Genomic DNA, 16,788 nt, shown 5'->3' on the forward strand with positions numbered 1-16,788 from the left:
GTTGTTCGAGAACGTCTACGCGGGCCTCGATGTTATTTTCTTTTCTTAAGAATTCGAGGAGTTCCTTGTATCTATCCTGTTTCCGTCTATATTTGATAGAGTCGATTGTACGGTTAGGATAGATACTTTGGAGATGTTTATTTATGAAACGGCCAGTATAGGCGAGTTCGTGTTTGGCCATCTCTATATAGTCCTCATCCTCGAATTCAACGGGGGCATTAGGCTTTTCGTAGAGATTCTCAAGCTCCTCATTGTACTCCACGGGGTGTGCTCTCCGCATGTGCTGTCGCATTCCAGCGTATGTTTTATAAGTTTGTTTGCATACGGAGCAAACATTGCCGTCAGCCGGGGGTGCACCCCGGCAGCGTAGCCTTCTTAAATGGGTCTGAAGCCCAGTATCAGTGGCGAAAGTTTTACCACATATGCACAAGACCATAGTTCTAGGACTGAAACTAGGTCTGTCGTAAGTTCGATTCAATAAATATGGGATAGTTGGGTAGACAGGAAAAGACTTGTCTACCACTTAGATAAAAAGTCGGAAGGTGTACTATCCCTAAAACTAAAACCCCCAGGAGTCTGGAGGTGGGCACGGTCCGATAAAGGAGCCAGATAGGTGACCGTGGGGCAGTCTTCGGATGATCCCAATCTCTTAGAATAGACAAGAGATTGCCGTGTTGGATCAAGACTAAGAATCCTATCTGGGGCGCTCTGTACGTTAGCCACGCTAAAATAAATTCTAGCGTGTTACCGACTCTACCACGGGGAGGTGTACAGAACTTGATTAGGAGGGGCTGCAAACTTTAAAAGCTCACAACCGGGGATTCAAAGGCTTTGAGTGAATTTAACAGAAATGGTCGCCCTGTTGCTTTCTAAACCGCCTTCAAAAGTTCCGGTCGCAAAACTCTCTCCGCTACAGTTCCTAACCCTTAAGAGAGTCATAGTTACTCCCGCCGTTTACCCGCGCTTGCTTGAATTTCTTCACTTTGACATTCAGAGCACTGGGCAGAAATCACATTGAGTCAACACCCGTTGGGGCCATCGCAATGCTTTGTTTTAATTAGACAGTCGGATTCCCCTAGTCCGTGCCAGTTCTGAGCTGACCGTTGAATGGCGGCCGAAGAGGATATCCAAATACCGATTAAGGTAATATGGAACCTCGCAGCAAGACGGTTCCGCGGGAGGCCAAGGCACGGGACCGAACTCGGATTCATAATTATCACAAACTCCAACCAGGAAGGAAAGAGAGATGCTCCAATTACTTCACCTCGCCCAGGCCCGGCACGTCAGCCGTGACCCACTTCCTCGCCAAGCCCGACACGCCCCGATCCTCAGAGCCAATCCTTATCCCGAAGTTACGGATCCAATTTGCCGACTTCCCTTACCTACATTATTCTATCGACTAGAGGCTCTTCACCTTGGAGACCTGCTGCGGATATGGGTACGAACCGGCGCGAGCCTCCACGTGGCCCTCTCCTGGATTTTCAAGGTCCGAGGGGAAGATCCGGACACCGCTGCAACTGCGGTGCTCTTCGCGTTCCAAACCATATCTCCCTGCTAGAGGATTCCATGGAACTCGAACGCTTATGCAGAAAAGAAAACTCTTCCCGGATCTCCCGACGGCGTCTCCAGGTCCTTTTGGGTTACCCCGACGAACTCTCTTGCGAGGGCCCGACTTTTTGACGGTTCCGCTGCCGGGTTCCGGAATAGGAACCGGATTCCCTTTCGCCCGATGGGTGTGTACAAACTTTTTACGTAAGTAAATAAAGCTACACCACATCAACATCGGCTTTCGCCTAGGGCTTAGGATCGACTGACTCGTGTGCAACGGCTGTTCACACGAAACCCTTCTCCACGTCAGTCCTCCAGGGCCTCGCTGGAGTATTTGCTACTACCACCAAGATCTGCACCGACGGCGGCTCCAGACGGCCTCACGGCCAATCCTTCTGCGCACACCGCCGCGACCCTCCTACTCGTCAGAGCTTCATGGTCGCGCGCAAAACGCGAACCGCACATGCCGCTGACGGTCGAGTATAAGCACGACGCTTCAGCGCCATCCATTTTCAGGGCTAGTAACTTCGGCAGGTGAGTTGTTACACACTCCTTGGCGGATTCCGACTTCCATGGCCACCGTCCTGCTGTCTTAAGTTACCAACGCCTTTCATGGTATCCCATAAGCGTCGATTTTGGCGCTTTAACTCGACGTTTGGTTCATCCCACAGCGCCAGTTCTGCTTACCAAAAATGGCCCACTTGGCACTCTGATTCGAGTCTCGCGGCTTCATAAGTTCGAGCAAGCCGGAGATCTCACCCATTTAAAGTTTGAGAATAGGTTGAGGTCGTTTCGACCCCAATGCCTCTAATCATTCGCTTTACCGGATGAAACTCGTACGCTACGAGCGCCAGCTATCCTGAGGGAAACTTCGGAGGGAACCAGCTACTAGATGGTTCGATTAGTCTTTCGCCCCTATACCCAGTTCCGACGATCGATTTGCACGTCAGAATCGCTACGGACCTCCATCAGGGTTTCCCCTGACTTCGTCCTGACCAGGCATAGTTCACCATCTTTCGGGTCCCAGCGTGTACGCTCTTGGTGCGCCTCTTCTCGTAATGAGAACGAGACGCCCCGGGAGTGCGAAGCGTTTACAATTTTTATTTGCAAATCGCTTATCCTCCCTTGGTCTACGCGAGGTAAACCTTTACTTTCATTACGCCTTTAGGTTTAGTTATTTCCCAATGACTCGCGCACATGCTAGACTCCTTGGTCCGTGTTTCAAGACGGGTCCTGAAATTACCCAAATCGATAGCGTCGTTGATCGGCGTTTCAAAACGAGGTCTGTTCGAGAACACCGTAACCAACAGTCGTTCCGGGACAGAATCGGCATTATGTCCGATTACCGTCAAACACGAAACGCTCTTGCTACGGGCCGAACGCTAATTAATCTAGCGGCCCCGCGCCATATTTCTACCGTCGAGCGAGTCTGTCGGAACATCGAGGGTCCCCATGAATTCGAATAAAATCAAGTGGTCTACCACCTCGAGTCTTAGACAGACACCCAACGGATCACGACGTCCTACTAGAGGAAAAGTGCACGCGTTCGATATCGATTAGAAAAACGTAAAACGCGATTTATTGTAATATGCCGAAACACAAACAATATCCGTCATACAAACGTTCAACTTCAATTATCGAAACGCGAATGAATTTCCTCTTTCGACCTTTCGGGTTTCTCAGGTTTACCCCTGAACGGTTTCACGTACTCTTGAACTCTCTCTTCAAAGTGCTTTTCAACTTTCCCTCACGGTACTTGTTCGCTATCGGTCTCGTGGTCATATTTAGCCTTAGATGGAGTTTACCACCCACTTAGGGCTGCACTCTCAAGCAACCCGACTCTCAGGAGAGATCCTCACGCAATCGGCAACGGTCGCTACGGGCCTGGCACCCTCTATGGGCTGTGGCCCCGTTCAAGAAGGACTTGGACGCGCCGCACGATCTCGTGATAAACGGATCCTCCCTAACACCACATTTCCCGGTGGCCGATATCGACCACGGGATTCGGTGCTGGGCTTTTCCCTGTTCGCTCGCAGCTACTGAGGGAATCCTAGTTAGTTTCTTTTCCTCCGCTTAGTAATATGCTTAAATTCAGCGGGTAATCTCACCTGCTCTGAGGTCGATATATTATAATATATCTCGTATAATATTTAAATACAATTCGCCAAACTATCATAAAAAAAAAACGTGTGTTTAATAATATCATCTCTCATATGAAATATAACATTATTTGTTTTTATTTAAAGAGTCGGCAGCAGCAGCAGCAGCATCAGCATCAGCATCAGCAACACACCACCAGCCTTTATACATATATAATATTTTTAATATATATAATTCATATATTTTGTCGATATACCGTGTGTATAAATGATATAAATAAAACACTGGTCAGACGTCCAGTCTTCGAAACTTTATTATTTCTCTCGGACACGACGACCGCGTTATCATTTTATCATAAATATATTATATATACACACACTTATTTATCGACTATATATACGTCGTATATATGTATAATATATATATATATATATTATATATAAATATAACTCTCTACCAAACAAATTTTATGTATTTCATATAAATACACGATTAATTTATGGTATAGCGGGTTGTGTTCAAAAATTGCGTAACTTTTTCTATAAAAATTTACGCTGCTTTTCGCACTTTAGGATGCCGCACAAATACAAAAAAAAATACGCACAAGTTTGTATGTGCATGTGTTTTTTCTTAATTAGTGTGCGTTATTGTTTCACATCCAACACGCTTAGGCATTATTTTTCTTTAATAAATAGAAAAATTTTAAATTCTAAGCAGTCTTTTAAATTGATACGACCCTCAGTCAGGAGTGGTCCGGGAACGAGTATCCGAGGACCGCAATGTGCGTTCGAAATGTCGATGTTCATGTGTCCTGCAGTTCACAAGTTGACGCGCAATTAGCTGCGTTCTTCATCGACCCACGAGCCAAGTGATTCACCGTTCAGGGTAATCATTTTATTATTATGTCGTTTTCTCATATTCTATTCGTCGTATTTTTAATATTTGATTATTATTAAATTAATAATATTATTATAATATCTTATACGCGTATAGAAAATTTATATAACGACATTTTTATATATATATATATATATATATATATATATATATATATATATATTATAATAAATGGTAATTATTCGAAACTTTTAGAGAAATTATAATATCGTACTTTGATATATCTGATAAATTTTAACCGCTGCACATGTTTTATTACAAACGAGGCGCGCATAGACAGATATCTCGCACGATATATTCCTCCTCTTTATATTATTACAGTTTTTTTTTTATCTTGAAAGTTTTATACAAATTTCGACGGTCGGGCGTAAATCTTCGAACACCTTCGAAATAATACATAAAAATATTATTTCTAAAACGAATTTTTATACATATCGATAGAATCGACATGTGCTTAAATTTCGTTTAGGTACCCGGATGAAAATGTCTCAATAACATAATCATCACATATAATCTTGTCGATATTTTCTTGTATTACCTTCAAACGATAAAAAACTTAGGTAATAATATAATAAACGAAATAAAATTTATCCATAAAAATATAGACACACACACGACAACAGACGACGTTTCAATAAACTATATATTTTTCGTTTATTATAATAACGATTCTTTATCAGAACGTTTTTAGTTAACAAGAAATTTTGTTAATGATCGTTCCGTCAATCGTTATAATATATAATAATACATATGTTGTTATTGTTGTGTCGTCATCGTCGTCGACGCCTTCTATAAACTATGATAAAAATTTTTCGTTATATTTTTATTGGAAAAATTTATATATGTAAATATATTTTTATAGACGTATGAATTATATTTATCTTTTTTTTTTTTAATTTTATTCGAAACTTGTTCGAATTTTGTAAAAATTAAAAAAAGATTTCAATATATATACATCTATAATATATATATAATTTATAACATATATAAATTTCTTTTGAAGAGTTCGATAATTTTGTAGAAGAAAATTTTCTTTTACAATTAATACAGACTTGATTTCGTTTTTTTTTTTTGTTTAAAAACGAACAAATACTCTGTAATGATCCTTCCGCAGGTTCACCTACGGAAACCTTGTTACGACTTTTACTTCCTCTAAATGATCAAGTTTGGTCATCTTTCCGAAGCATCGGCGACGCCGAAACGCCACCGCGCTCAGTCCGAAGACCTCACTAAATCATTCAATCGGTAGTAGCGACGGGCGGTGTGTACAAAGGGCAGGGACGTAATCAACGCGAGCTTATGACTCGCGCTTACTGGGAATTCCTCGTTCATGGGGAACAATTGCAAGCCCCAATCCCTAGCACGAAGGAGGTTCAGCGGGTTACCCGGGCCGCTCGGCCAGGGAGGACACGCTGATTCCTTCAGTGTAGCGCGCGTGCGGCCCAGAACATCTAAGGGCATCACAGACCTGTTATTGCTCAATCTCGTGCGGCTAGAAGCCGCCTGTCCCTCTAAGAAGAATTATTTGTACGCCGACAGTAAAAACCGCGAACGGCAAGAGCCGAAACTCAATACCGACGGGCCTTTGGGATGTCGAAATACGCCTAGTTAGCAGGCTAGAGTCTCGTTCGTTATCGGAATTAACCAGACAAATCGCTCCACCAACTAAGAACGGCCATGCACCACCACCCACCGAATCAAGAAAGAGCTCTCAATCTGTCAATCCTTCCGGTGTCCGGGCCTGGTGAGGTTTCCCGTGTTGAGTCAAATTAAGCCGCAGGCTCCACTCCTGGTGGTGCCCTTCCGTCAATTCCTTTAAGTTTCAGCTTTGCAACCATACTTCCCCCGGAACCCAAAAGCTTTGGTTTCCCGGAAGCTGCCCGCCGAGTCATCGGAGGAACGTCGGCGGATCGCTAGCTGGCATCGTTTATGGTTAGAACTAGGGCGGTATCTGATCGCCTTCGAACCTCTAACTTTCGTTCTTGATCAATGAAAGCGTTTTTGGCAAATGCTTTAATGCTTTCGCTTCTGTCCGTCTTGCGACGATCCAAGAATTTCACCTCTAACGTCGCAATACGAATGCCCCCATCCGTTCCTATTAATCATTACCTCGGGGTTCCGAAAACCAACAAAATAGAACCGAGGTCCTATTCCATTATTCCATGCACACAGTATTCAGGCAAAATTTTGGCCTGCTTTAAGCACTCTAATTTGTTCAAAGTAAACGTGCCGGCCCACCTCGACACTCAGTCAAGAGCACCGCGGCGGGATTGAGTTGGGCCGCCCTTGCGAGCTAAGCCCACCGGCAGGACGTCCCACGACACGCCAGTTAACACCGCGTACGATGAACCAGCGGCGTGGGACACAGATTCGACTACGAGCTTTTTAACCGCAACAACTTTAATATACGCTATTGGAGCTGGAATTACCGCGGCTGCTGGCACCAGACTTGCCCTCCAATTGATCCTCGTTAAAGGGTTTAGAGTGTACTCATTCCGATTACGGGGCCTCGGATGAGTCCCGTATCGTTATTTTTCGTCACTACCTCCCCGTGCCGGGAGTGGGTAATTTGCGCGCCTGCTGCCTTCCTTGGATGTGGTAGCCGTTTCTCAGGCTCCCTCTCCGGAATCGAACCCTGATTCCCCGTTACCCGTTACAACCATGGTAGGCGCAGAACCTACCATCGACAGTTGATAAGGCAGACATTTGAAAGATGCGTCGCCGGTGCGAGACCGTGCGATCAGCGAAAAGTTATTCAGAGTCACCAAATTGTACGATGACGAGCAAGCCCGCCACCGATTGGTTTTGATCTAATAAAAGCGCTCCTTCCGTCTCCGGTCGGAACTCTGTTTGCATGTATTAGCTCTAGAATTACCACAGTTATCCAAGTAAATGTGGGTACGATCTAAGGAACCATAACTGATTTAATGAGCCTTTCGCGGTTTCACCTTAATTTGGCTTGTACTGAGACATGCATGGCTTAATCTTTGAGACAAGCATATGACTACTGGCAGGATCAACCAGGGAACTGTGTTTTATAATATATATAATATATATTATTACTATTATTATTATATATATATATATATATATTTTATAATAAAAAACTATTATCGAAAAAGTTTTAATAACAATATCCAAAAGAGGATAAATTATGATGATGTTTTTTATATTACATATATACTTTATATTTATACATAATATAATAATCATCTATATTCGTGTATAAACACATTGTTATTTACTTTTTCTTTTGCGTGTTTGCTGCGCTTATTATTGAAAATATATAATTTTCAGCGCCACGCTTTATTTATATTTTTTCTTATTTTATAAAATTTCACCGAATCGACTATAAATCTATCTAAATTTAATCGAAATGAGAAAAATTAGATGATTACGTCGACCGGGCTACAATTTCGACATTATCTCTACCCTTCGCTAGATTGTAAGCGACATGGTTTATACATTAGGTAATAATGAACGAAATTTTTATTCTCGCACGGAATAATGAGAGTTATCGCAAATATTGTGTATTATATATATAAAAGTGTAATATAATATATATTTTTCATAGACGATCGCATATGAATCGCTCACGATAGAACGCTAGCTAAATTCGCGATCTCGCAATAGATATTTAATTTGTGGATAAATTGATATAATATCTAAAAAGGGAACCGCTAGCAATATACGTTAATATATTGGAGGAGAACGGGGACCCTTTCAGAAAACTATATAATCCACCGATGTGGAATGACCGAAACAACGTCTTTACGTAAATTATAACGAGTTTATTAGAATTTAACGAGACGTCAACTTCGATACACCACACATATATGTGCGCTGTACAACGGTACGCCTTCTACATTAACATTAATAAAGATGTATAGTGAAAATATATAAAAGATGTATTGTGAATATTAAAAAGAAGTATTATGAAATTACATGTTTTGTATTTAGAAGCCGTCCGAGGTGTATCTATCACATAAAAGTGTTATGAAAATATTAACAATAAGGAAAAAAAGTATTATGAAATTAGATGGCCGCTCGATGTATGAACGTACGAGGTGTATTATATAAAAGTTGTATGAAAATAGAAATAATAATGAAAAACAAGTATTATGAAATTAAATTCCGCTCGATATAGGAACTTGTCGAGAAAGATGATTTGTGAAGTTGAATGGAGATGTTTTGTATGTAGAAGTCGTCCGAGGTGTATGACATAAAAATGTTATGAAAATATTAACCATAAGGAAAAAAAGTATTATGAATTTAGATCGCCGCTCGATGTATGAACGTACGAGGTGTATTATATAAAAGTTGTATGAAAATAGAAATAATAATGAAAAACAAGTATTATGAAATTAAATTCCGCTCGATATAGCAATTTGTCGAAAAAGATGATTTGTGAAAATTGAGTGGAGATGTTTTGTATTTAAAAGCCGTCCGAGGTGTATCTATCACATAAAAGTGTTATGAAAATATTAACAATAAGGAAAAAAAGTATTATGAAATTAGATGGCCGCTCGATGTATGAACGTACGAGGTGTATTATATAAAAGTTGTATGAAAATAGAAATAATAATAAAAAACAAGTATTATGAAATTAAATTCCGCTCGATATAGCAATTTGTCGAGAAAGATGATTTGTGAAAATTGAGTGGAGATGTTTTGTATTTAAAAGCCGTCCGAGGTGTATGACATAAAAGTGTTATGAAAATATTAACAATAAGGAAAAAAAGTATTATGAATTTAGATCGCCGCTCGATGTATGAACGTACGAGGTGTATTATATAAAAGTTGTATGAAAATAGAAATAATAATGAAAAACAAGTATTATGAAATTAAATTCCGCTCGATATAGCAATTTGTCGAGAAAGATGATTTGTGAAAATTGAGTGGAGATGTTTTGTATTTAAAAGCCGTCCGAGGTGTATGACATAAAAGTGTTATGAAAATATTAACAATAAGGAAAAAAAGTATTATGAAATTAGATCGCCGCTCGATGTATGAACGTACGAGGTGTATTATATAAAAGTTGTATGAAAATAGAAATAATAATAAAAAACAAGTATTATGAAATTAAATTCCGCTCGATATAGCAATTTGTCGAGAAAGATGATTTGTGAAAATTGAGTGGAGATGTTTTGTATTTAAAAGCCGTCCGAGGTGTATGACATAAAAGTGTTATGAAAATATTAACAATAAGGAAAAAAAGTATTATGAATTTAGATCGCCGCTCGATGTATGAACGTACGAGGTGTATTATATAAAAGTTGTATGAAAATAGAAATAATAATGAAAAACAAGTATTATGAAATTAAATTCCGCTCGATATAGCAATTTGTCGAAAAAGATGATTTGTGAAAATTGAGTGGAGATGTTTTGTATTTAAAAGCCGTCCGAGGTGTATCTATCACATAAAAGTGTTATGAAAATATTAACAATAAGGAAAAAAAGTATTATGAAATTAGATGGCCGCTCGATGTATGAACGTACGAGGTGTATTATATAAAAGTTGTATGAAAATAGAAATAATAATAAAAAACAAGTATTATGAAATTAAATTCCGCTCGATATAGCAATTTGTCGAGAAAGATGATTTGTGAAAATTGAGTGGAGATGTTTTGTATTTAAAAGCCGTCCGAGGTGTATGACATAAAAGTGTTATGAAAATATTAACAATAAGGAAAAAAAGTATTATGAATTTAGATCGCCGCTCGATGTATGAACGTACGAGGTGTATTATATAAAAGTTGTATGAAAATAGAAATAATAATGAAAAACAAGTATTATGAAATTAAATTCCGCTCGATATAGCAATTTGTCGAGAAAGATGATTTGTGAAAATTGAGTGGAGATGTTTTGTATTTAAAAGCCGTCCGAGGTGTATGACATAAAAGTGTTATGAAAATATTAACAATAAGGAAAAAAAGTATTATGAAATTAGATCGCCGCTCGATGTATGAACGTACGAGGTGTATTATATAAAAGTTGTATGAAAATAGAAATAATAATAAAAAACAAGTATTATGAAATTAAATTCCGCTCGATATAGCAATTTGTCGAGAAAGATGATTTGTGAAAATTGAGTGGAGATGTTTTGTATTTAAAAGCCGTCCGAGGTGTATGACATAAAAGTGTTATGAAAATATTAACAATAAGGAAAAAAAGTATTATGAATTTAGATCGCCGCTCGATGTATGAACGTACGAGGTGTATTATATAAAAGTTGTATGAAAATAGAAATAATAATGAAAAACAAGTATTATGAAATTAAATTCCGCTCGATATAGCAATTTGTCGAAAAAGATGATTTGTGAAAATTGAGTGGAGATGTTTTGTATTTAAAAGCCGTCCGAGGTGTATCTATCACATAAAAGTGTTATGAAAATATTAACAATAAGGAAAAAAAGTATTATGAAATTAGATGGCCGCTCGATGTATGAACGTACGAGGTGTATTATATAAAAGTTGTATGAAAATAGAAATAATAATGAAAAACAAGTATTATGAAATTTAATTCCGCTCGATATAGGAACTTGTCGAGAAAGATGATTTGTGAAGTTGAATGGAGATGTTTTGTATGTAGAAGTCGTCCGAGGTGTATGACATAAGAGTGTTATGAAAATATTAACGATAAAGAAAAAAAGTATTATGAAATTAGATCGCCGCTCGATGTATGAACGTACGAGGTGTATTATATAAAAGTTTTATGAAAATAGTAATAATTATGAAAAACAAAGTATTACGAAATTACCTAAGTTTGGTGACTGACCGGCAGAGGGCGCTAGTGTCTATAAAACCGTATTAAGTTTGGTGTCTGGTCGGCAGGATATAGCAACTTGTCGAAAAAGTTGAATTGTGTAAATTGAATGGAAATTTTTTTTATGTAGAAGCCGTTCGAGGTATATTATATAAAAGTGTTATGAAAATATTAACAATAACGGAAAAAAGTATTATGAAATTAGATGGCCGCTCGATGTATGAACGTACGAGGTGTATTATATAAAAGTTTTATGAAAATAGAAATAATAATGAAAAACAAGTATTATGAAATTTAATTCCGCTCGATATAGGAACTTGTCGAGAAAGATGATTTGTGAAGTTGAATGGAGATGTTTTGTATGTAGAAGTCGTCCGAGGTGTATGACATAAAAGTGTTATGAAAATATTAACGATAAAGAAAAAAAGTATTATGAAATTAGATCGCCGCTCGATGTATGAACGTACGAGGTGTATTATATAAAAGTTGTATGAAAATAGTAATAATTATGAAAAGCAAAGTATTACGAAATTAGCTAAGTTCGGTGACTGGCCGGCAGAGGGCGCTAGTGTCTATAAAACGGTGTTTAGTTTGTCTTCTGGCCGGCAGAGGGCGCTAGTGTCTATTAAACCGTGTTAAGTTCGGTGACTGGCCGGCAGAGGGCGCTAGTGTCTATAAAAAGGTGTTTAGTTTGTCGTCTCTCCGGCAGAGGGCGCTAGTGTCTATAAAACGGTGTTTAGTTTGTCGTCTCTCCGGCAGAGAGCGCTAGTGTCTATAAAACCGTGTTAAGTTCGGTGACTGGCCGGCAGAGGGCGCTAGTGTCTATAAAACCGTGTCAAGTTTGGTGACTGGCCGGCAGAGGGCGCTAGTGTCTATAAAAAGGTGTTTAGTTTGTCGTCTCTCCAGCAGAGGGCGCTAGTGTCTATAAAACCGTGTTCAGTTTGTCGTCTGGCCGGCAGAGGGCGCTAGTGTCTATTAAACCGTGTTAGGTTCGGTCACTGGCCGGCAGAGGGCGCTAGTGTCTATAAAAAGGTGTTTAGTTTGTCGTCTCTCCGGCAGAGGGCGCTAGTATCTATAAAACCGTGTTCAGTTTGTCGTCTGGCCGGCAGAGGGCGCTAGTGTCTATAAAACTGTGTTTGGTTTGTCTTCTGGCCGGCAGAGGGCGCTAGTGTCTATTAAACCGTGTTAAGTTCGGTAACTGGCCGGCAGAGGGCGCTAGTATCTATAAAACCGTGTTCAGTTTGTCGTCTCTCCGGCAGAGGGCGCTAGTGTCTATAAAACAGTGTTAAGTTCGGTGACTGGCCGGCAGAGGGCGCTAGTGTCTATAAAACCGTATTAAGTTTGGTGTCTGGTCGGCAGGATATAGGAACTTGTCGAAAAAGTTGAATTGTGTAAATTGAATGGAAATTTTTTTTATGTAGAAGCCGTTCGAGGTATATTATATAAAAGTGTTATGAAAATATTAACAATAACGGAAAAAAGTATTATGAAATTAGATGGCCGCTCGATGTATGAACGTACGAGGTGTATTATATAAAAGTTGTATGAAAATAGAAATAATAATGAAAAACAAGTATTATGAAATTTAATTCCGCTCGATATAGGAACTTGTCGAGATAGTTGATTTGTGAAGTTGAATGGAGATGTTTTGTATGTAGAAGTCGTCCAAGGTGTATGACATAAAAGTGTTATGAAAATATTAACAATAACGGAAAAAAGTATTATGAAATTAGATGGCCGCTCGATGTAAGAACGTACGAGGTGTATTATATAAAAGTTGTATGAAAATAGTAATAATTATGAAAAGCAAAGTATTACGAAATTAGCTAAGTTCGGTGACTGGCCGGCAGAGGGCGCTAGTGTCTATAAAACGGTGTTTAGTTTGTCTTCTGGCCGGCAGAGGGCGCTAGTGTCTATTAAACCGTGTTAAGTTCGGTGACTGGTCGGCAGAGGGCGCTAGTGTCTATAAAAAGGTGTTTAGTTTGTCGTCTCTTCGGCAGAGAGCGCTAGTGTCTATAAAACCGTGTTAAGTTCGGTGACTGGCCGGCAGAGGGCGCTAGTGTCTATAAAACCGTGTCAAGTTCGGTGACTGGCCGGCAGAGAGCGCTAGTGTCTATAAAACCGTGTTAAGTTTGGTGTCTGGTCGGCAGGATATAGGAACTTGTCGAAAAAGTTGAATTGTGTAAAATGAATGGAAATTTTTCTTATGTAGAAGCCGTTCGAGTTATATTATATAAAAGTGTTATGAAAATATTAACGATAAAGAAAAAAAGTATTATGAAATTAGATGGCCGCTCGATGTATGAACGTACGAGGTGTATTATATAAAAGTTGTATGAAAATAGTAATAATTATGAAAAGCAAAGTATTACGAAATTAGCTAAGTTCGGTGACTGGCCGGCAGAGGGCGCTAGTGTCTATAAAACCGTGTTAAGTTTGGCGTCTCTCCGGCAGAGGGCGCTAGTGTCTATAGAATCGTGTTAAGTTTGGTGTCTGGGCGGCAGGATATAGGAACTCGTCGAAAAAGATGAATTGTGAAAATTGAATGGAGATGTTTTGTATGTAGAAGCGGTTCGAGGTGTGTTATATGAAAGTTTTATGAAAATAGTAATAATGATGAATAACAAGTATTATGAAATTAGATTGCTCTCGATATAGGAACTTGATGAACAAAATTAACTGTGAAAATTGAAAGAGTTGTTTTGGATGTGGATTATATAAAAGTTGTATGAAAATATTAATAATGTCAAAAAATATGAATTGTGAAAATTGTATGGAGATAGATGTTTTGGATGTCTACATCCGTCCGAGGTGTTTTATATAGAAGTGTTGTGAAAATAGTAACAATAAAATTCCCACAGAAAAATAATCTTAACGGAAAAATGAATGTGTAATGGAAATAGGAACCATCGGTCCGACAAATGAGCTTACGAATCACTAAAAAAACTTATATAAAAAGTTTAACCGAAAAATTGTGTTATGAATCAATGAATAAAATAGAAGCCGTAACAATATAAGAAAATGTAATATTAACGGTAAAAGATGTATATAGAAAGTTGAAACGAAAAGAAGTGTGTGAAAAATGGAATTCTATCTAAAATATATAATGAGAAAACACGTCTCGAGTTTTGGATACATAATAGTATTGCTTGAAAGCCTTGAAAAAATGACATTAAATTGTTTCCAAAAAAAGAAGCTTTATGAAAATTTACTTATAAAAAATGCCGCTTCCGAAATACAACTATTAACAATAATAACAATATAGAGTATATATGTTGATGTTGTTTATTATTATTATTGTTGTTGTTGTATTATCGAAAACGGCATGTGTTATATCCAATAAAAACTGCTCTAATATATATTTTATATATATATATATTATATATATATATATATATTATATATATATATATTATATATATATATTATATATATATATATATATATATATATATATATATATATAAGTCGAAAACTAAAAACTTTTAGGAAATTTTACTTATAAAAAATGCCGTTTCACGAATACAACAACAACAACAACAACTCTCTACTATTAACAATATTAACAATATAATTTGTTAATATGTCGTTAGTATTGTTGTTGTGCGTGTAGTATATAAGAGAAAACGGCAATATTTATAAAAAGAAATTGCAAAAAAAGGGGCCTCGTCTAATCGACAAGACGAATCCCCAAGCTAAGGGCTGAGTCTCAATAGATCGCAGCGTGGAAACTGCTCTACCAGGTACAACACCCTGCCAGGTACGTAAGTCGTCTACAGACAATTCCGAGTTCCAACATCGAAATGATTGTTTTACCCATATTCGTCTATTAAAAGATCGTGTCGTACATAGCAAGGATCGATCCCACCGTCGACAAATGATCTTTTATAGATATAGGGCTCGTGCGACGACCGCAACAAAGCTACGATCGCCTAGTAAAGTCACATTGTTTTGAGCCTTTCGACTCTCGGAACTCCAAGAGATATCGTTGCCACCTTTGACTAGAAAGGATACGGCCTTAGAGGCGTTCAGGCATAATCCCACGGATGGTAGCTTCGCACCATTACCCGCTCGAGTAAGTGCGTCAACCAAATGTCCGAACCTGCGGTTCCTCTCGTACTGAGCAGGATTACTATCGCAACGACGAGTCATCCGTAGGGTAAAACTAACCTGTCTCACGACGGTCTAAACCCAGCTCACGTTCCCTTTAAACGGGTGAACTAGTTAGAAGCGGCCGCGACATCGCGGCTCCTCCTCGGAATATATCAAAGTTGAATATATTTGGAATTTGAATTTCATATTTCCTTCTATATATGAATACATATATATATATATATATATATATATATATATATATATATATATATATATATATATAATAAATATAACTACATCGACTGATACCATAAATACCATGATAACTCTCGTAGTTTCGAATTTATTCAATTTTATACTCAGGGATGACAACAATATTCCGGAAATTTCTCGGTTTTGTGCCAAAATCTTGAAAATATGGGTTCGTCTAAAAGTTTTGGAAAACAGATCAAATATCATTAATTCGTCGCCGGAGATTCCAGAAAAAGTATTATTTTTTAGATTGGAAATATCTTTTTTACGAAAATTCAATTTTCATGGATTTTCACGGATTTTCCCCTTGTCAAATTTTTTTTTCCGAAAACTGACAATTTTTATCGAATCCCCATATAATTCAACCCCCATGTACGGAATTTGGTTGAAATCGGAGTCAAAATATTTTTCTCCATTTTTATTCCACAGGGGTACCCTTTGAAATGTCGAATTCCGTTGCAATAGCTCAACTTCAAAGGTCTATAACTCGCCTTGTATAATCAAGAGAGTAGATGTATATTTTTTCTATGATAGTACCTATGTTTTTCTTCCGATTTTTCCTTATTACCACGTTTCAGCTGCTAATGTGTAGACAATATGAATTTTTATGTGGATTTTTTTGAGAAAAAAACTTGTCTCGACTTTCACCCTGTATAATACGCGTATGTATGGGAATGAAGGATTGCAATGAGACCAATAAGTGAAATGAAGATTTTCTTAATTGATTGATGCCACAAAAAACATGATAACTTTCAAAGTTTCGAATTTATTCAATTTTATACTCAGGGATGACAACAAAATTCCGGAAATTTCTCAGTTTTGTGGCTAAATTTTTGAAAATATGGGATCGTCTAAAAGTATGGGGAAAAAGATCAAATATCATATATTCGTCGCCGGAGATTTCAGAAAAAGTATTATTTTTTAGATTGGAAATAACGTTTCTACGAAAATTCAATTTTCATGGATTTTCACGGATTTTTCCCTTGTCAAAATTTTTTTTCCTGAAAACTGACAATTTTCGTCGAATCCCCATATAATTCAACCCCCATGTACGGAATTTGGTTGAAATCGGAGTCAAAAGATTTTTCTCCATTTCTATTCCACAGGGGTACCCTTTGAAATGTCGAATT

General features: G+C 38.0%; 2 non-coding genes across 2 annotated transcripts; both read right to left on the minus strand.

Annotated features, from left to right (window-relative positions):
* Positions 1 to 4,380: 4,380 nt before the first annotated feature.
* Positions 4,381 to 4,536, minus strand: LOC130899175 (5.8S ribosomal RNA). The gene has a single exon (XR_009059995.1). It is a non-coding gene; the product is annotated as a 5.8S ribosomal RNA (ribosomal RNA).
* Positions 4,537 to 5,642: 1,106 nt separating this feature from the next.
* On the minus strand, positions 5,643 to 7,572 carry LOC130899165 (small subunit ribosomal RNA). Its single transcript, XR_009059988.1, has one exon. It is a non-coding gene; the product is annotated as a small subunit ribosomal RNA (ribosomal RNA).
* Between the last annotated feature and the right edge of the window lie 9,216 nt (positions 7,573 to 16,788).

Source organism: Diorhabda carinulata, chromosome 10 (assembly GCF_026250575.1).
Source record: "Diorhabda carinulata isolate Delta chromosome 10, icDioCari1.1, whole genome shotgun sequence".
Classification (NCBI taxonomy): Eukaryota; Metazoa; Arthropoda; class Insecta; order Coleoptera; family Chrysomelidae; genus Diorhabda; species Diorhabda carinulata.